Consider the following 22054-nt stretch of genomic DNA (forward strand, 5'->3'; position numbering starts at 1 on the left):
GATATGTTTTCTGATTCACTGTTTGAATCTATTGAGTAGGACTCCATTTCCTTCTCTTTATTTGGAAATGTAAAGACGTGTTTTCTGTTTTTAAATTTTTCACGTAAGAAGTGACTGGGATTGGCTCACCAGTAAAATCATAAGCAATCAAAAAAGCTTTGCCAAGAAAAGCTGAAAATATGGAAAACTGTGCCAAGATGTTGCTCAAAGAGGAGAGGATGAATGATTGTCATTTAAGTAGACCCACAGATGGTAACTTCTCCAGTGTAGTATTTCAGTGTGTACATCTGTGGAACTGGCCTCTCAGTTCCTTGAATTCTTCTCCAATTATGTTGTCTAGCAACATGAATTGACAATCCAGCCCTATGTATATTTTTTAGAATTCCTAATTACTATTTACACACCCTAAAAAAATGGTTTGAAGTGTTTCACTCTTTTATTGTCTCCTCCAGCATTCACACCCACTTCTATAAAACTGCTTTTCTTACCTTTTTTGTTTTTTTCAGTTACCCTCAGCAGCAACCCCCTACATCCTTTTTATTTTACTCTTTCCAAAGCTTGGACCTTTTGCTTCAATATCATAATCACTTGTTTGCATGCACCCTCAAATTCCTTAGACATCTCTCCCTTCTTTTCACTTACTTTACACTTGAATGTGGATTGAGAAAATTTTTAAAATGTTTTCTGTACATTCAAGGCACTGATGTTTAGTTCAAATCTATTATCTCCCTCTTCTACAATAGTTGGATACCCAGTTAGATAACTATTGCATTATACTTTCAGCATCCTATGCCCGTATGGCAGCTGTGCTGATTTAACCGATTACATGTCAGCAAAAGCAATGTTTTCATTCTTTGTCATTTTACTTACGAAGGAATTTAAATAAACAGTCTTCTGTGATTATTTGTGTATGTGAGTCATATTCGAATATGCAATTCAAGTCAGTCCCTAGAAAACAACAATATAAGTCTGCAAAGAAGCTGGATCGTTTAATAATCTTCTGTATTAGGAGCATAACTCTGCAACCTGGAGCTATCACCTCGGGTCTGTTACTTGAAAGACAGATAAACATAGTCACTTTGTTTACAAGAGACAAATTTATAAGCCATTTTATTTTGAGAATTTCTCAATTACAATTGCTTATCTTTTAACTGAAATTATTCACTAGGATTCCATACTATTCACTATCATTATCCTCAGTATGATTCTAGTGTTTCCAAGCTGTCTTTCCATTTTTGACTAGTCTTTTCATCTTTTCACTTCTCTGAATCTCTGAATAGTGATTTCAAACATTGTTTTCTCTTAGGCACATGACAACTTTTTCCTCATTCTATCTTTATTTTATAACTACTTTTGTTTCACTGAAAACATAAGAAAAAATAATCAATCAAAGGAGAACTTCCCAAATTACACACCACCAAGCCTACCCACTTGCATAGCTGGTATGCTTTTTGTTTATTGATTAACCATATGACCAATACCGCAAATCAAAGGTATCACTCAAGCAATTTTTCACTTCTCTACTGCATTATCAGTTTTTCTTCCATTTTTTAAACCATGCCAATCAGCACTAAAATATGAAATTAGATAGTCCATCTAAAATAACAACAATAACAACTTTTTTGATGTATACTTTCCTCTCCACCAACTACTCCATATTTCTCTTCTCTTCTTTGGAGATAGTCCATTGCCTAAACCAAAGTTGAAAAGTGACCAGTAATTTATTCAAGTATTGAATGTTGACTATATGGCAAATTCTTTATTTTTACCAGGAAAAAATAAAGAATACAATGCCTTTTTTTCTTTGAGACAGGGTCTCACTCTGTTGCCTAGGCTGGAGTGGAGTGCCCTGGTGTGATCACATTCGTTCACTACAACTTCAACCTCCCAGGCTTAACCAATGTTCCCACCTCATCCTCCCAAGTGCCATGAAAAATGTGTTTGCCATTTCACAAGGCTATGTTACCAGTTATATTACTTATTTTATATTTCATTATAAACTAAATTAGGGCATCTTTGTGATTTCATTCAATCTCAGAAAGTATTATATCCCACATTCAGGGCACTAATTGGGAAGGAATATAACTTAGAGAATTGGAATAGACATGTAGATACATGCATCCAAGAAGTTTGAAATACCAGACTACCTGAAGTCTTTGTAGTTCTGCAAGAATGAACTATTTCTTCTTGTTAAAGTCTAATACTCTTCCATTGCTGCAGACCACTATCTGCCTTGCAAGATAATGGATGACCTCCCTGAGATCTGGGTACAATTGACTAGGGTCAACTACATTATCACCTGACCAAAAACCTGCTCATTTGGTTACGATATAAAAGATAGTAAAACTAACAGAGTATCAGAATATATCCATTGTGAAGTATTAATACCTCAGAAAGACTATATTGACCTAAATCCTGAGTTTGATAGATAAAACTAATTAGAACATACAGTTGAATAAAAGTCTCTGGTCCCTGAATATATAATATAAAAGAGACTATTTTATGGTTGTCACACTCTCACACTCTTACTTAATCCCTTTGCTTATGGGAGGAAAGCCTTTCTAAGGCACAAGACCAAGTGGAAGCCTATGAAATTGTTCACTTCCCTTTCAACTCTGAAAAAGATTACAAATAAAAAGCAATATGTCTTCCTAATACCAAGGCTAATACCACCATAAAAAACTTAAAAGACGCAGAGATGGTGAATCTCATCATGTCTGTATTTAATTTACCTACTAAGTCATTACAAATACCAGATGGATCCTAGTGAATAATTGTGAACTATCACAAATTTAATCATTTCTGTTGTGGCTACTTTGCCAAATATGACATAGTTATAGGAATTTATTGATCCTGTTGATCTGGTCAATGTTTTTTTCTATATCCCTGTTAAAAAAAAAAGGGGGGGGAACCAAAAGCAGTACATATTTAAGTAGGGTAGACAGTAGCATTCAAGATGAATCAGTTGAATATATAACAGGTAACTGAAAGTGGACAGCTGCTATAATATAGTCCCCAAAAGAGGTGGCTCTTAAAAACAAGAAGTGTGCTTTGTGTGAAGTAGAAAGTTGTCCTAGGTAGTAATTATATAAAGTAGCTAACTGGGGAATGACTTAGTGAGTGAGTGAGAACCTTAAAGGAGAAAAATTAGAAAATCAGGGATAAAAAGATTAGGTACAAAAGCATACAGAGTCTTAGGTGAGTAGGTGCAGAGTGAGTGAAGATATTTACATTATTTGCTAACCCTCACCACACAGTATTGATCACAAAGTAGGATCAAACTAGCTACTTAGAGTAACTTAGGGTAGATAGAAATATTTAATGAGTGATGTCAACAGGGTTCTTATATGGAACATCCCAAGACTGGCACAATAGGCTGATTAAAGAGTAGCCATGGTGGCAAGGAGGTAAACTTTTCTTTGGCTCAACAGCGGTGATCCCACACATCAAGGCTGATCTATAGTAAACATATAACCAGTCAGCAACGAAGACTAACGTTGAGTCTGCCATATAGTATCATCCCATGAGAAGATCAACCAGTAACTTCATGGTGAATCTATTGAATTTGAACTATTTCATGCTGAAAGTTGGTAACAGTTCCTCCTGAATGGAATCTATACATATTTCAATCATATATCTTTCTATTCCACAGGGCCTCAGCCATCAACGATCTGAGGGCTAACAAAGTGTTGAATACACTCTCTTGTAATCATACATAACATTGCCCCAAACCAAAAAGCCCAATTTACAGCAAAAGGACTATGGTTGTAAATACATGGCCATGGAATCCTCTAGTCCTCTTTTTTATCTCTCACTTACCAACCAGAGCTCTAAGAATTTCAGAGTAATCAAATAGTCTTTTGATAAGCCTTGAATGTGTATTTACTTCATCATTTTGGAAAAGACAGAATTTGAGGATGTGTCACCACTTACCTCCTAATCAGTAGTTATTTTAAAACCCTCTATTCCCAAATTGTAGAAAATATGAGTCTAAGAACTGACATTTGAAAGTGTATGTGGCCCCAGTTACCATCACTCCCAGTGACTGACTGTATGAATTTGTTCTTTCTTTTATCATACCTTTAGCTTCCATTTTTCTATTTGCCCTTTTTCAGAGAGGCCAAGTATCTTCCAGGGGCAATCATGTGAATATATTGCCTTTACACTTTTAGCCACATCGGACTACTTCTGCATAAAGCCAGAGCAAGAAGAAGAGTCACTCTTATGGTTAGTAGTAATTTATCCTCACTGTAGGAGGTAGAAGGGCTGCCATTCCAATGATGAGGGAGAAAATTCTGCTTGCTACTGAGATGATCCACTGATGTGTGTCTTGGTATTCCTGTGGTCAATTGTCTTATAGAAAGGACAAATGCAGCAGTCAAGGTCTGAGAAGTGTATGGTGCAACCTAGACCCCATAGGGGACGATGATGCAGGTCTCCCTATCAAAGTTAACCAATTTGGTGAGCAGAAGAAGTAACCAAGGTTGAAAATAATTCGAATGAGTAGTAGAAAAGGAAGATGATGACTATCAGTTATTTCCTCAAGACCAACTACACTGTCATGGTATGTAGTTTGTCCACTAACTTTCTTCTTTTAAATTTCGTTAGAAAAATACATTAACCAGGATCCTGGAGGCCTTTTTTTTTTCCCCCCCAGAAAAGTTAGACTTACCATAGGAAGCAAATAAATCTGAGTGGCACAATAGTGATATTGAATTCTGTGGTACACCACTCGGATCCCCTCTTTAAGAGCCAAGGCTTTCCTTTCTTCAGCCAGAAATTGTTTACTGCTAAAGAAGCTGCCTTACTCCAGGTTAAATTATTTTGTTAGGGGCAACCTGTGTCCAGTGACTGATGAAATGCCAGGATCTTAATTTATACTTCTCCGAATAACCATCCAGCCTTCAGAACTCGATGTGGAGATAAGTCTTCTGTTGCAACTTTATCAAATTTTAGCTTTAGGTAGAATTTAGGAATTTTATTCCAGTTTCATCTTCCAAAATTATACTAGCCTCTTGAATTCCTTGAATTCAGAAATGTAATGCTACATGTTAATATAATACTTTTCAATGTGTCATTGAATATAAAGGGAAACATATTTAAGAAAATAGAAAATATTAAAAATGAAAGATATTATTTTCAGAAAATAAATGGTTCAATTGTTCAATTTGTTTTTTTAAGAAAAATGTGGTTATTATTTTATCTGCCAGTTGATTATAATTATAGTTTAATATTTCAGTAAAACAAGTCATATTTTTATTAGAAAGAAATTTTAGCTTGAGAATTAACCCAAATGCCTGAGTACAAAAAGTTTTAAAATCTCCATATTTTCACTGAATTAGATTATAAACAGTGCTACAAGGTTTACCTGCAAATAAATTATATCCTAAAATATTCTCTAGAAGCAGGCACCCAAGTATCTCATTTCTCTATGTATTGGCAAGATATTTTTAAAATTGCCACTTGAAAAGTCCATTTGGAATTTAAATAATAGGTATCTAGAGACAAAAGAGTTTGTAAAATATTGTGCATTTACTTCCATTACAATTTATCTGTACTTAATGTCATATTCACTTATTCAAATACTAGCATGGTGATCATGATATTACAACTTGTAATTTTGTATTTTGTCTTCATTTGAACACTTTTCAATGCAAATTTAGAGACTTTTATATTATGCACACTGTATAGATGTATATAAAATCAGAGGTGCAAGTATCAGATATTATAACAACATTGTCTTGGAGAAAGATATTTTCAAAAATATAGATGTGTTTATTCATGTGTTCAAAAAATAAGTATAAAAATGGTATGAATGCATACTATATTTCCAATTATAGTAATTATTTGTCATGTCTGTAGTAAAAAGAATTGATTCTGTGCATGAGCCCATTAGTTGTTACAAAGAAAAATGTATTTCTTAATAGAGATTTTTGGTTTTCTTTCCTTTTAAAAAAATGCCTACAGCATTTTGTATTTTATTTTATTTTTCACTACATGAAGAGAAGTCACCATTAAACTGGGATTATTAATAGGCTTCAAATGACATGAAATATATATCTCAAGATAAATTTCATCAGAGTAGAAAGAGATCAAAATTGAATGAACACTGAGTGGCGATAAAGCCTTTATCAAAATAAGACTATTTTATATGTGCTTGAATACAAGTTTACACATCACTTTGACATACTAATCTCATATAATATATTACTTATGTTATTGCATTATTAGAAAAAGAATGTGTATGTGTAGGTGAAAAACACCATATAAAGGCAATGTTAAAATCTATCAATGATTGGTAATGTTGTAAATGTTATATGTTTATTCAATAAACACTTACATACTGTGTACCAGGCCCCAGGCATCAGGAATGAGTATACAAAACAGCAGACAAAAATCTATTATTTAATTAGTACTAAATCACAATGTATTATGTGCTTTTTGACTTATTTCTTCTCAATCTAACAGAGGGGTCAGCAAACGTTTTTGGGGGAAAGAGCCAGATAGTAAATATTTTAGGTTTGGGGAACCTCATAGATTCTTTGTAGAACTGTAGATTCTTTGTTGCATTTTTTTTTCTCCACACTTTGAAATTGTAAAATATGTTTTTAGCTTAAGTACCATATAGAGAGAGGACCCAAGCTGTAATTTGTCAACTCTTGTTCTAAAAACATAATGTCATTGTGCCTAATTCTTCTCATTATCTGAAGAATTTGGATGCCAGCTCAGTTTTTCCTACTCCAAGGATGTTCATCATTTTTTTGCAATTCAAACAATTCTTTGCATGAGCCATTCAATACATTGGCTTTTAAGTGGGACTGGATATCATTGACAATCAACATTTATTTCCACCTTCTAGTTCTCTTTCTTGTGTTGCAGAGATAGGACATTGATTTCAGAGTCCCTTGATGTTACATTCTAAATAAAAGTAAAGTTTCACAAACTTGATCATTCCATAAAATCTGAAAGACAAGTAGTTAAGCAGAAGCCACATTGGATGTTTTATCTTGTTGAACAAGATCACAGATTTAAAATGTTGAGTCACTCATTTCATGTATATTGAAAGATACTTGTGGTGCTAAAAGCTACTAGAGTTCACTGTCCAGTATCTATTATCTTGTGCAAGTTCTCGCAGCAATTTCCTGACCTTGGGTTCTTGAATTTCAGGTTGAGCGTTCGTGTGTTACCCCAGTAGTTCCAGCAATGATTTCTTAGTGCTCCGCATTCATCACTGGCGAAGATAATAACTCTAACAGGGGTCTGTCGTTTTGTTTTCTGGCAATTGCATAAGAAGCCTTAGCCCAGAGTCAACTCCTTTGAAATTTCTAATAAATTTTAACCATCTATTTTCTTGTTTTAAATTACATTCTACTAAGTACATAAAATAATTTCTGCTTTTTCTATATATCTTTACTGACAAACTATTACACACCCCAAATGCTTATGAGCAAACATAGACTCAAAGATGAGAAATAGGTTGGTTTTATTTGACATTGTTTAGTTTGCAGTGAGACTCATAATAACCCGGAAATGGGATGTTGCTAATCATAACATGCAAAAATAAAATATGTAAATTATTATTTGTGGTCGCCTGTAATCAAATACTGATTACCACTATGTTGTAAATAAAGAATGCAAGGAACAAAGGGGTGGACTGGTAATTTCTGTCTGAATCAAAATATTTCAAGAAAGAGACAAGAGCAGAGCTTAAATGCTTAATTCATCACATGGTGAAGAACTAAGGGGATTTTATGACTATCCTGAAATAATTTCTTTTATATTAGCCACACAGATAACATAGCTTGAAGTCATATGCACATCTAATGTTTTAAGTTGCTAAATTAGAGAACAGTTGAATTCACAGATCTTTCTAGGCATCCTAAACAAAAAACAAAGTGGGGTTTAGCTTTAAAAAAAATGGGTATTCAAATCTCTGAAATAGCTGTATTTGGGTGGATTCAGTTGATGCTGAATACCCCAAACCATTCCAGCATAAGCAGTCTTGTATCCACTGTTAAAGCAGCTTGCCTCTACCTTGTGTAGAAACCCTATAAATTGCTTGAGGGAGTAACCTTTCAAAAGAGTTTTGTTTATGCTGTTTCCATTTCTTCTTCATATATAAGAAGAATTAGATAGAATATCCAAAAGAACAATAGGAAGTGCTCCTCAAAATGAGATGAGGTTTTATTAGGTCGTATCATATGAAATTAAAATTATTTCACTCTGTTGACATAAAAAAATACAATTTTTATATTTTATCCTAAAAATCAGCATGTGTATTAATAGTATATAGGAATGGCTAGTAGGTGAAGCTAGAACAGGGAGCATAAATTCTAAATTTAGTTTGCTATAAATATGTTGATATACATACTACATTCTGAATTCAATGTGATACCTTAAGCAGCTCAGTGGTTTTAACTGCTTGCTGGTTGACTGATCGAAAGCTCAATCTAACAATGATCTAGTCTAAAAACATTTGGATGTCAAAGGTACCTTGGCTTAAGTTGAGGAAGAAACATTAAAAGATAGGAACACAAAATGTTTTTGTGACCTTAGTTTACCCAACTTTTTTTTTGTCTGAGATAACTCTGAAGAGAATAAATTCACCAAGGCACTAAGATTAAACTCTGTAGTAACTGTCCTTATAGGCTGGTGATGAGGGTAGGAGACGCTGCCTCGTATTAGTTCTCTGATTAAAAGGAGTAAATGTTTTGATGGTGATAAAACCCAACTGGCAGCACTTAGCCTGCAGAATAAGAATAATTATTGTAGCATGGCTGGAGAGGTAAAAGGAAGAAACTTTATCCCAAAAGAACCATGGATTATTTTCCATGAATTTAAAGATACTTATAAAAGATATAGATGAGCAATGAACAAAAGCTCTAAAATAGCTATAAAACAGTAGCTACAATAAAATATAAATATGATAAAGGAAAAGTTGAATAACTACTGTGATGAGGATTCATGTGTCCTCCTTAACTATCTTGAATGATATGAACAAAAGTTTTAACATACTTATTCCTTCTTGATTTTCTACAAAGCCATTGCTGACCATATACTGCAGTGATGATTCTTGGAGGAAAAGTGACATTTGGGAAATGACTGGATTCTGGTTCTGAAAATTTCCTGCATTTTGTAATGCAGGAAACCAAATGGTCCTTCCATCACAATGGACATCATTGAATTAAGAAAAGGAATGGAATTTGGACACAAATCTATCTTGTCATGCATTCTTGAAGTGGCGCTATGAAAATTCATCCACTCTGAGTATGCCCACAATTCTGGGATATTTGTCAGAAGAAAATATTTCTGACATTTAAATCTACTTAGCTTGTTTCGTGGGTCTATGAAAAAAGCATATGGATCTTGAAATAATAATAATGTATTATTATAAATATAATTAGGTGATAAAAGTAATACATGATGCTTTCCAGTTGTCTCATATAATGGAGCAAATCAGTCTACATCATTTTGTGTGGTTCACAACCACCGAGCTGGCCAATAAGCAGAGAACAATACTCAATATATGATTCAACCTGTAAGAGACAGGGACGCAACCTCATTCTTCATCCTTAAATCCACTAAAAATGTGTACTTCTCTGTTATAATTTAGTCGCATACTTTCTTATACTTGCATTTACGTTGATGACATCCACGTTATGTAACCTGAGGAACAGTGAGTAATGAGTAGTTGAGAAGACTCAATAAGATTCATGCATTTTAAAAGATAAGAGTAAAGTATTACAAAAATCTGAAGAACGATATAAGTGCAGTTTTAACGTATCAGAAGTCTTGAGCATGCTAATATACTCTTCCTAAAATGAAAAGATTTTTTTAAAAATGTACTTTTGTTTGGTCTATCTGTGCACAATAGCCAGTGACCCCATTGAATTTTGGAGGATAAATATACCCCCTCATGCGTATGGACCTAGCTTATAAGATTTCTAGATTTTTGGGAAAATGGCCCAGAGGAAAGTGAATTTCTCCATGCATTTCAGACCATGACACAAGCAGGTCTGACCTTGAGTAGATACAATGTTGTTTGAAGTATCTGTGGCAGATCAGGTTGCCTTATGAAGATTGAAACAATTACTAACAGGAAAACTATATAACACGTTTCTATAATTTTAAAGCAAAAGTTTTTTTTCTATAAATAAATTTTTTATTCTTATTTTGAGAAACAGCTGCTATACTGTTGTTGAAAGAAACTGAACACTAGATCTTACGACATCAGAATCTATACAAAATGACCTCCCTATCATGACTTAAGGGTTCTCTGATACAGCAAACCATAAGGTTGCGTTTGTGCAGCAGTGCTCCATCTCCATTGAAAACACTTATAGGCCGGGCGCGGTGGCTCAAGCCTGTAATCCCAGCACTTTGGGAGGCCGAGGCGGGCGGATCACAAGGTCAGGAGATCGAGACCACAGTGAAACCCCGTCTCTACTAAAAATACAAAAAAATTAGCCGGGCGCGGTGGCGGGCGCCTGTAGTCCTAGCTACTCAGGAGGCTGAGGCAGGAGAATGGCGTGAACCCAGGAGGTGGAGCTTGCAGTGAGCTGAGATCGCGCCACTGCACTCCAGCCTGGGCAACAGCGTGAGACTCCGTCTCAAAAAAAAAAAAAAAAAAAAAAAAAAAAACACTTATAAAGAAAGGTGTATGTTTCAGTTCCTAAAAATACAAATAATGTAATGAGCACGTGATTTATTTATCTAATCATCTTACATCAGTAATACTTTCACATTTTCCTCATGTATGTACTCATGAACCTGTATAAATATACAGTTTCCTAAAGAAGGAAAAAGTCCTGGTTTATAGACAGTTTCAAGTGATATATTGGCACTAGCAAGCAGCAATAAGCTTTTTTGTAATTCCTTCCAGTGAGTAGAATTTTCAGACCTTAAACTAAGGATGATAATCCTCAAAAAAAAAAAAAAAAAAAAGAAAAGAAAAGCTGGAAAATAAGTGCCTAAAATGAAGATTTAAACTTGATTTTCATTAATATTTGTAGAAGTATTATTATAATTATGGCAAATAATATTGTTCAGTTGATTAATGAAGTTTATGTAATAAGATAAAAATTAACAAGTCACATAAAAGAATAAATAAATAAAAATTTAAAAATCATTAATTTTGAATAAAATGTTGTACAGGAAATGAAATACAGCTATATGTGAATGAAATAACTCACAGTTATTCAGTGATATTATCATCAATTTGACTTATAGATTCTCAATGCAGTGGACTACTTTATAGCATTTGACAGTTTAATTTAATTTTTTAAATAAAAATTGAAAGGCCCCCAAAATCTAACCCACACTGAAAATAAGAATATATCTAACTGCTATACCTTGCTTGATTTTAGGACTTTTATAAAGCAAATGAAATAAACAAAATAACTAAATGAAGAAATGAACATGTTCAACATATTGAAGTACATTAAAAATCTTTTCTTAGTACCTAAGAAAAGGGCAGACAAAAATCAGTAAATATGAGGTGACTCAAAATGTTTGTGGGAAATGTAATTAAAAGATACAATTTAAAAATATAAACGTTATTTCTCAACATGAATTTCATCAAGGTCAAGTAACTTCGATAAGTGATAACACCAGCCTTTAATCCATCCCCAAAGAACTGAGGAGTCTGAGAATGTAACTGTATTAATGCAGCCTTTTCATATCATTAACTGAAAAAAAATGAGTGGTCTTAAAGATTTTTTAAGATTAGAAAATAAAAAGAAGTCAGAAAAAGCCAAATCAGGACAGTGAGGTAGATAAAAATAAATATATAAATAAATAAACCTAGGAACACATTTAATCAATCAGATGAAAGAAAAGACTTCTACAAGAAAAACTACAAAACACTGAAAAAAAAAAAAAAAACCGAAGAGGACAAAGAAAAAGAAAATTCATGCTCATGAATTGAAATAATTAACGTACTAAAAATAATCATAGTTCATAACGTGATCCAGCATTGTCATTTTTCAAAAAATAGAAAAAACAATTCTAACATTTTCATGAAAGAACAACAACAAAAACGAGCTCAAATAAATAGCCAAATAAATTTTAATAAGAGGAACAAAGCTAAAAGAATCACACTACCTAACCTTACAATATATGACAAGGCTATAGTAACTTAAACAGGATGGGATTGGCATGAAAACAGACAATATTTATTTATATTTTCCTCAGCACTTTGTATTATTTTCTTTTTTGTCCTACCTTTACACACTTTAGATCAGACTCTTCTCGAAATGCTATTCTTGGAATTAGTCTTCTTTGATATTATATAATTATTGCCCAGGCAATAAGGGAATTTGCACCTATAAATCCGGCTCACAAAAAAATTTCCACCAATGCCTTAATTGTCCTGCACTTCTAATTTTTGGATATGATATGAGAAAGAAGTCAGTATTTTTAAAAAATTAGCTTATAAATCATTTTATTTTAATTGATATTACGTTGGTCTTCCACATTTCTGGTCTGATAACTTTTATGTAATTACAAAAGATTAAAATCTTGATGAAAGCCATTATTACAGTTCATGGTATGCTTTTACTAAATCATCAGATGTATTTAGTAGGTATTCAAGTGATTGAGTTTGCATATGTAAAAATAATGCTCTAAGTAACTTTAAGAAAAATTGGAATGTTATATAGCATATTACGCTCTAAAAAATGAAAGGTATTCAGCCAAATCATTGCTTCATTCAAATACCACTCACATTTTTGACATGGATTATAAAGAAACATAATTTAAAGGAGTCAAGTTCTTCCTATAGTAGAAAACATAATGGTTCATATGTTGAAATTGGTGGTTTTGAACATAGTTTTTTCCAAAAAGTTTACTTGAATTTAAAAAATTGGCACTACAGATAAAATGATGCAATGTAATATAATTCACTAGAAAGTAGGCTGCCAGCTCTTCCTGTACATTGTATTTTTTGTAGCTCTTTGAGAGCTTTAGAACTTTGTTTTATTCATGATTTTTTGCTCTCTTAAGCCTATAAATATTTATTTAATTTTATTTTAAAAAGCATCGTTGTTTATATCACAAGGAGAGTCGGCTCCTGAATTAAGCTTAACGTCTACACTCCATATTAGGAAGCTTTAGGATTTTTCCATTTGCTCAGATCTCACAGATTTTTCATTGTATGTTGAGACCAGGAATAGTAGTATTGTGATAAAAACAATAAGATGCAAACTTTTTCTTGGCAAATATTTAGTTTTAAATGTTAAATATTAATTAAAAGTTAAATCAATTTGTGCTTTTTTTTTGCTTCTTCATTTTCTTTTGTTTCTACTTGCACAATTTTTAAAATTGTGGTTAAATACATATGACTTAACATTTAGCATCTGAATAATTTTTAATTGTACAGTCCAATGGTATTAAGTATATCCATACTGTTTTTCAGTCATCAATGCCAGCAATCTCTAGAAATCTTTTCGTCTTGCAAAACTAAAATCATATACACATTAAATAAATAATTTTCATTCATCCCTCCCTTCGACTCCTGGTAAGAACCATTGTACTTTAAAAAATGGTTTATATTTGTAATTAGTATGAATACATAATAGTTGTACATGTTATAAGGCACATGTGATACTCTGATACAAGCAAATGTATTAATGTATAATAATCAAATCAAGATAATTGGGATATCCATAGCCTCAAACATATAATTTTTTCTTTTTTGTTAGAAGTGTTCCAATTCTGCTCTTTTGGTTATTTTGAAATACACAATAAAATATGAACTATATTTGCCCTATTGTGTCACAAAACACTGGATCATACTCCTTTTAACTATATTTTTTCTACCTGTTAATCATTCCTTGTCTGTCTCTCCCTCATCACTACCCTTCCCAGCCTCTGATAACTGTCATTCTACTTTATCTCTAGGTGTTCAATTTTTTGTTAGCTCCCACATATACATAAGAAAATGCTACATTTGTTCTTTTCTGTTTATGGTTGAGGGAGTATGAGGGAGCACACACCCATGAGTCAATGATTTCCCACTGTGTCCCTCCCACAACATGTGGGAATCATGGGAGCTACAATTAAAGATGAGATTTGTGTGGGGTCAAACCATATCATTCCACCTCTGGCCCCTCACAAATCTCATGTCCTCACATTTCAAAATCGGTCATGCCTTCCCAACAGTCTCCCAAAGTCTCAACTCATTTCAGCATTAACTCAAAGTCCATAGTCCATAGTCCATAGACCAAAGTCTCACCTTGGACAAGGCAAGTCCCTTCTACCTATGCACCTGTATAATCAAAAACAAGTTAGTTACTTTCTAGAGGCAATGGGGGTACAGACATTGGGTAAATAAAGCCTTTCCAAATGGAAGAAATTGGCCAAAACTATAGGGCTAAGGTCTCAGGCAACTTCAAATCCAACAGGAGAGTCAAATCTTAAACTTCAAAATGATCTCCTTTGATTCCATGTCTCATATCCAGGTTATGCTGATAGAAGAGGTGGGTTCCCATAGTCTTGAACAACTCCAACCCTGTGGCTTTGCAGGTACAGCCTCCCTCCCAGCATCTTTTACAGACTGGAGTTGAGCGACTGTGGATTTTCCAGGTGCATGGTGCAAGCTGTCAGTAGATCTACCAATCTGAGGTCTGGAGGACCATGGTCCTCTTCTGACAGCTCTTCTAGGCAGTACTCCAGTGGAAAATCTGTGTGGGGACTTCAACCCCACATTTCCCTTTCACATTACCCTAGCAGATGTTCTCCATTACGTCCCCACCCTTGCAGCAAACTTCCGCCTGGACATCCAGGAATTTTCATACATCCTCTGAAATCTAGGCAGGGATTTCCAAGCCTCAATTCTTGACTTCTCTGTACTTGCAGACTCGGCACCATGTGGAATCTGCCAAGGCTTTGGACTTGCAACTTCTGAAGCCATGGTCCCAACTGTCCCTTGACCCCTTTTAGACATGGCTAGAGTGACTGAGACACAGGGCATCAAGTCCCTAGGCTGCTCACAGCAGAGTGGTCCTGGGCCCAGCCCCTGAAACCATTTTTTCCTGCTAGGCCTCTGGGCCTGAGATGGTAGTGGCTGCCACAGAGGTCTCTGACATGCCCTGGAGACATTTTTCCCATCTGGCAATTAACATTTGACTTGTCATTACTTATGCAAATTTCTGCAGCCAGCTTGAATTTCTGCTCAGAATATGGGTTTTTCTTTTCTATTACAGCAGCAGGCTGCAAATTTTCTGAACTTTTATGCTCTGTTTCCTTTAGAACTGAATGCTTTTAATAGCACCCAAGTCACTTCTTGAATGCTTTGCTGCTTAGAAATTTCTTCTGTCAGATACCTTAAATCATTTTCCTCAAGTTCAAAGTTTCACAAATCTCTAGGACATGAGCAAAATGCCACCACTCTCTTTAATAAAACATAGCAAGAGTCATCTCTACTCCAGTTCCCAACAAATTCCTCATCTCCATCTGAGACCACCACAGCTTGGATTTAATTATCAGCATTTTGGTCAAAACCATTCAATAAGTCCCTAGGAAGTTCTAAACTTCCTCACATTTTCCAGCCTTTTTCTGAGTCATTCCCACTGTTCCAGCCTGTTACCCAGTTTCAAAGTTGGTTCCACATTTTCAGATATCTTTACAGTAGCACCCCTCTCTACTGTATATATATATTATATATAATACCAGTTTATGCATTAGTTCATTTTCATGCTGCTGATAAAGTCATACTAAAGACTTGGTAATTTATAAAGGAAAGAAGTTTAATTGACTCATAGTTCCACGTGGCCGGGAGGCCTCACAATCATGGTGGAAGGCAAAATATGCGTCTTACATGGAAGCAGACAAGAGAGAGAATGAGAACCAAGTGGAAGGGATTTTCCCTTATAAAACCATCAGATCTTGCAAGACTTACTCCCTACCATGAGAACAGTATGAAGGAAATAGACCTGATGATTGAATTATCTTCCAACGTGTCCCTCCCACAACACATGAGAATTATGGGAGCTACAATTAAAGAAGAGATTTGAGTGGGGACACAGCCAAATCATATAAAATAGTATATCTATATCTATATCTATACCTATATCTATACCTATATATAGGTATAGATATACTCTATATAGCTATATATAGATATAGATATGCACACACTTAGAATATTTTATAGTTCATAATAGCCACACAATGAATGTTACTTAAATATATAATTCATTAAGGCAGAGATTTATTAATGCATAGTTTCTATAATCATCACCCTTTATCCGTCTTACATAAAACTCTAGTACCTTAATATTCTTGTTGACAAATGAAGCTCTTATGTCTTTTTTCTGTTGTTTGTGCTTGGTCAATATTAGATGAAAAATGTCTTATATCGTTCTTCAGTATAGTGATATCAAAAGTTTGGCATCTGACTAGATCAAAACATTTTGTGCTATAAAATATATTTGATGAATACCCTAATATTTTTCTAGTATGCATTTGAATCAAAAGCCTTTAAAATATATAAAAATTGATTTAAAATGATATTCCACTTGATCAATTAAAAGTGGCACTTTGAAATTTCATTTGGATAAAATATTTTATGTGATCACATCAAGATAAGTGAATTAAACATGTACTCAGCGTCTGCAAAGTTTCTATTTTTAATTTTACTTAGTAAGTGGAAAGGAATACATAAAATGAGCAGGTTATATATTTATGTTACTCTGTATATTTTCAGAGAGCAATAAAATAGGTAAATCTGATTTAAGCTATTATTACTGTAACACCATGGAATTATACATATCTTTTGATTATTATACAGTAAGCAAAAAACATGGATTTTATAAATATTTCAAAAAACTCTCATCATGTCACATTTATTTTAGAAGTCAAGCATGCCTCTGTGAAAAGGAAACAATATAATTTAGTCACAAGCTGAATTGCATACTGGTTAAAAGGACTCTCAGATCATCCCTGCTAGTTTGAATCCACCTAAAGAAAGACAGCCTAACATCATGCCGTAGTGTTTTGACAGGGATGCTGTAATGTAGAAGATGTTTTTCAAAGCCCTTTCAACAATGTAAAATGCAATATTTTATTATAATCAGTGTGACAGGTATCGCTGACACATTGTACCTGAGAATCTCTCTTTCCTGAATTTTAATTCTTATAATGAGCTAGGGAATAGGGTTATAATATAACTGGGTGAGTGAAATAAAATTGTAGAAACATATAAAATATTCCTATATTGTTTAATGGATACAGATATGTTTTAATTATAAAGAAAAATATTACATTTACAATAGTTCCTCAGTATCCACTAGGGATTGGTTCCAGACCCGTGTGGGTATCAAAATCCACAGATGCTCAAGTCTTTTGAGCATCTAAAATGGAATAATACTTGCATATGACCTACAAATATTCTCTCCCATACTTAAACCATTTCTAGATTATTTAAATACCTAAACAATCTAAATGCCATGTAAATAGATGTTATCCTGTATTGTTTTTAAAATTGCATTCTATTTTCTTGTATTTTTTATTATCTTTTTTTTTTTAATACTTTTAATCCACAGTTGCTGGTTGGTTGAGTCCATGGATGTGGAACCCAGAAAAATGCAGGGCCAACTGTATATATGCTACAATTGTTTACTTAATCCATTCAATAATTGTATTCTTCAGAGATCAGGTTATGAAAATTATTTACCTGGGCAGCAGCATGGGAATTAATGTGTTTTAGCCATTATCTTTCACACTTGTATGTCTTCAGGAGAAATTATCTGATAAATCTAGCTTGAGTGTTATATCCACTACTTGAATAGAAGAGGGCAGGACACCTAGTTTATAGAATCACAAATGTTACATACAATAAATAAGAGATAATTTCCACAAAGTTAGTTAGGGTTATTTTAGAGAGGGCAAATGGATTCTGTATAAGAAAACAAGCACACAAATGACAACAAATAATCACTAAAACTTCTCAACTTGACTATAAATTCAAAAACCACAAATAAAATATATGACTGATATATAACTATCCAAAATAAACATAAATATAGAGAACCCCACCACCATAATTGACAGACAAAATATTAATACTTTAATAATATTCAAGGGCTTTTTGCATCTAATTAACCAGTCTCTTGAATATCTTCCAGTCCAATTTCATTGCCAATCTACGAAGAATTACTAAAAATGTTAATCTTGGAGTAATTTTAGAAATAGAGATAATTGTTAAGGTATAGGAAAGTCAAATAAACATGGCCAGCTCAAAAAAGTATTAATTGAGTTTTTTATTACTCCATAGTCACTAAGGCTAATGTCCCTGAAATAAGCATCAATCGTCCGTTTGGTTGGTTGAAATTTCCGTTTCTCAGACATTGGCAAATTCTTAACTATTAATATTTCTAGCAATGAGTATCATCATAAGTTTATACATTGTATTTTGGTTATTTCAATGGGAGAGTGGGAAGGGACAAATCAGGGATTGTTAGTTATTATAAAAATCTTTTCAAAAGTACTTTAGCCGGGCGCGGTGGCTCACGCCTGTAATCCCAGCACTTTGGGAGGCCGAGGCGGGCGGATCACAAGGTCAGGAGATCGAGACCACGGTGAAACCCCGTCTCTACTAAAAATACAAAAAAAAAATTAGCCGGGCGCGGTGGCGGGCGCCTGTAGTCCCAGCTACTCAGGAGGCTGAGGCAGGAGAATGGCGTAAACCCAGGAGGCGGAGCTTGCGGTGAGCCGAGATCGCGCCACTGCACTCCAGCCTGGGCGACAGAGCGAGACTCCGTCTCAAAAAAAAAAAAAAACCAAAAAACAAAACAAAAGTACTTTAGATCTATTTTATCAAACACTGGATCCCTGTAATCTTTCATATTATCAGTTTTTAAATATTTTTTCCTTTAGTTATCTTTACATTTTATTGACTATTTTCATTTCAGATTTAGTAATCATTATTGTAAAAAGTTAAGCAATACAGATTGTATGCAACAGAAAAAATAACTTTCTTTTTACCTCCTTTAATAACATTCCTTAGCTTTAGGTATATTTATTATATATATTATGTATTATACTTTTTCATAATATCTCCACTTAAACTCCCAAATATCCATATATATGTGTATGCTTGTGTCCTTCTGTGTGAGTGCATAGAGAGAGAGGGTAGAAAGGGAGGAGGAAACAGAGAAAAAGGAGGAGATTTTTTTCTTTATAGGTAGGGAATTCTATAACGTTAGTTTGCAACATTTTAATTCAATACATCTTGAACCATGTTCTGAGCTAATATGCAGAGCTAACTAATTGTTAGTAACTGCTTAATGCATAAAAATAAGACTACATTATATGTTTCTTTTCCTTATGATATCTTATGGTATACATAAGGTTAACAATTTTTGTACTATTTTGTTCTGCAAAAACAAATATTGCTATGATAAACATTTTACCAAGAAATCTCTACATGCTATTGCTTTTATTTTGGTAGGGAAAAGGTTTTAAAGTATAATTGCATACTCAGTGGATAGAAACTTTTAAATTTTGGTTAAAATTAACAGACAAATTTTGTAAAATTTAAAAAATTGTCTATCTTACCAGAAATAAAGAGTGTAACCATTTCTCCATATCTTTGCAGTCACTATATTTCATCAGCATTTTTTTGCCCATCTAATTTCTGAATAATTGTATTTTATTATAATATGGTCTTAGACAGCATTGCATATCATGCTTGTTAAATCTGCTAAAAGATAAAAATGTAAAATGTAACAATGTAAAACATAAACCCTCATTTTCCAATACACTAAGCCAATAATTAATATCATTAAAATTGTCTTTTAGGTTAGAATTCAAGGATAGATTTTACTTTCCAGAACTCATTTTAAAAATCAACACCAATTATGTAAGTACTAAAACAGTTTTTTCCTTGACTGTCAGTGCAAGGTTTTTTCAGCTGTAGAATGGGTTAAGAGATTTCCTGTATCTTGTGGAGACCAGGAACAAGATTTAAAGAGAGGAACACTTGGGGGACATAAAAGAAAGTCCAGATAGGTAGTAGAAGCATAACAGGTGTATTCTACATGTACACAGATGTGCCAACAGACAAATAAGGTGAATCATGAAAGCATAACAGAAGACCCTGAAAGCTTATCAAACAGAAACCATCTAAAACTTCTTTCCAGATATCCTTTGTAACATCAAGAAACATATATATATATATATATATATATATATATATATATAGAGAGAGAGAGAGAGAGAGAGAGAGAGAGAGAGAGAGAGAGAGAGATTAAAGCATGATCGTTGGTGTAGGTGTATATGGCAAAAGAATGAAAGCTCAGCTAGTGCAATTGTGGATTCTGGAGCAGAACTCCAGAACTCAAAAAGACTTCAAAAAACAAGAGACACTCACCTAAGGCAATTTATAATTTTAGACAGAAATGAAGACAGGAAAGCTTCTACTGAAATCAGAGTACAATTTTATACCTTGGTCATTAATAATAAGGGGAAATTCAATTTCTGGAATGGGATTCAAAGACAGGAATCCGTTTTGTGCCAACTGAAGAATTATGTTCTGCGTTAAATATAGAATGAGTGTGCCTTATGTTTAGCAAAGTGTACTCCCCAGGAGCACACTTAAAATAATTTAAAATAGAGTAAGTAGCAAGAAATTAACTTAAATGAGTTATTCACATAGTGCCATCTGCTGAACAATTCCAACAATGAGAAATCCAGGTAAGAAGAAAACTTATATGATCTGTTGACTTTTCTAACATAGGACAGTTTGTGATGTATTCGTTAGAAAGTAAAAAAAATATTTAGGAATATGTCTGTGCTATATAAATAAGAGTCTCAAATCTGTTTTGGTGAAAAGTATTATTTTGATTTTTTTTAAATCACATTTGGGAATCTATTATTTTGAATAAACTAAAACTGCATTATTCTCCTATAATATTGTTTTCTTCACTAACCACACCAAAACAATCACCTGAAATTATTATTTCCAGTCTTCAATTTCATTAGCTTTTCTATGTGTACCTAAAATAGTCATATAAATTCCACAAGATTATTGTGTTGTAAACAAAAGAATACATATAATTCCAATAAGGTATATAATTAACGCTTAATTGGAGAGAAAAGTTAGGCAAATGTAAAATGTCAGCTAAATAATAACTTAGAGATTAAGAGGAAAAATATAAATGCTAACTGAAATTAAAGTGGAAGTGTTTAAAACAATCAGAGAGCTTTAAATCTCTGTCACATATGCATACTCCAAGAAAACTGATGAAAACCCTGAGTTAATATTGGATAGTAAAATAATGCATGAACCCTAATAGACATGTACAGAACTCTCCACCCCAAATCAACAGAATATATACATTCTTCTCAGCACCACATCACACTTACTCCAAAATTGACCACATAGTTGGAAGTAAAGCACTCCTCAGCAAGTGTAAAAGAATAGAAATCACAACAAACTGTCTCTCAGACCACAGTGCAATCAAAGTAGAACTCAGGATTAAGAAAGTCACTCAAAACCGCTCAACTACATGGAAACTGAACGACCTGCTCCTGAATGACTACTGGTTACATAACAAAATGAAGGCAGAAATAAAGATGTTCTTTGAAACCAATGGGAACAAGAACACAACATTCCGGAATCTCTGGGACACATTTAAAGCAGTCTGTAGAGGGAATTTTATATCACTAAATGCCCACAAGAGAAAGCAGGAAAGATCAACACACTAACATCACAATTAAAAGACCTAGAGAAGCAAGAGCAAACACATTCAAAAGCTAGCAGAAGGCAAGAAATAACTAAGATCAGAGCAGAACTGAAGGAGATAGAGACACCAAAAAACACTTCAAAAAAATCAATGAATCCAGGAGCTGGTTTTTTGAAAAGATCAACAAAATTGGTAGACCGCTAGCAAGACTAATAAAGAAGAAAAGAGAAGAATCAAATAGACCAAATAGAAGCAATAAAAAATGATAAAGGGGATATCACCACAGATCCCCCAGAAACACAAACCATCATCAGAGAATACTATAAATATCTCTATGCAAATAAACTAGAAAATCTAGAAGAAATGGA

At 33.6% G+C, this 22054-nt stretch overlaps 1 long non-coding RNA gene across 1 annotated transcript; it reads right to left on the reverse strand.

Annotated features, from left to right (window-relative positions):
- Nucleotides 1-16777: 16777 nt before the first annotated feature.
- LOC139356751 (uncharacterized) lies at nt 16778-19695 on the reverse strand. Its single transcript, XR_011609140.1, has 3 exons — nt 19558-19695; nt 17675-17804; nt 16778-16868 (listed from the first exon to the last, which is right to left on the reverse strand). It is a non-coding gene; the product is annotated as an uncharacterized lncRNA (long non-coding RNA).
- Nucleotides 19696-22054: the final 2359 nt, after the last annotated feature.

Source organism: Macaca nemestrina, chromosome 1, assembly GCF_043159975.1.
Source record: "Macaca nemestrina isolate mMacNem1 chromosome 1, mMacNem.hap1, whole genome shotgun sequence".
In the NCBI taxonomy this organism is placed as follows: domain Eukaryota; kingdom Metazoa; phylum Chordata; class Mammalia; order Primates; family Cercopithecidae; genus Macaca; species Macaca nemestrina.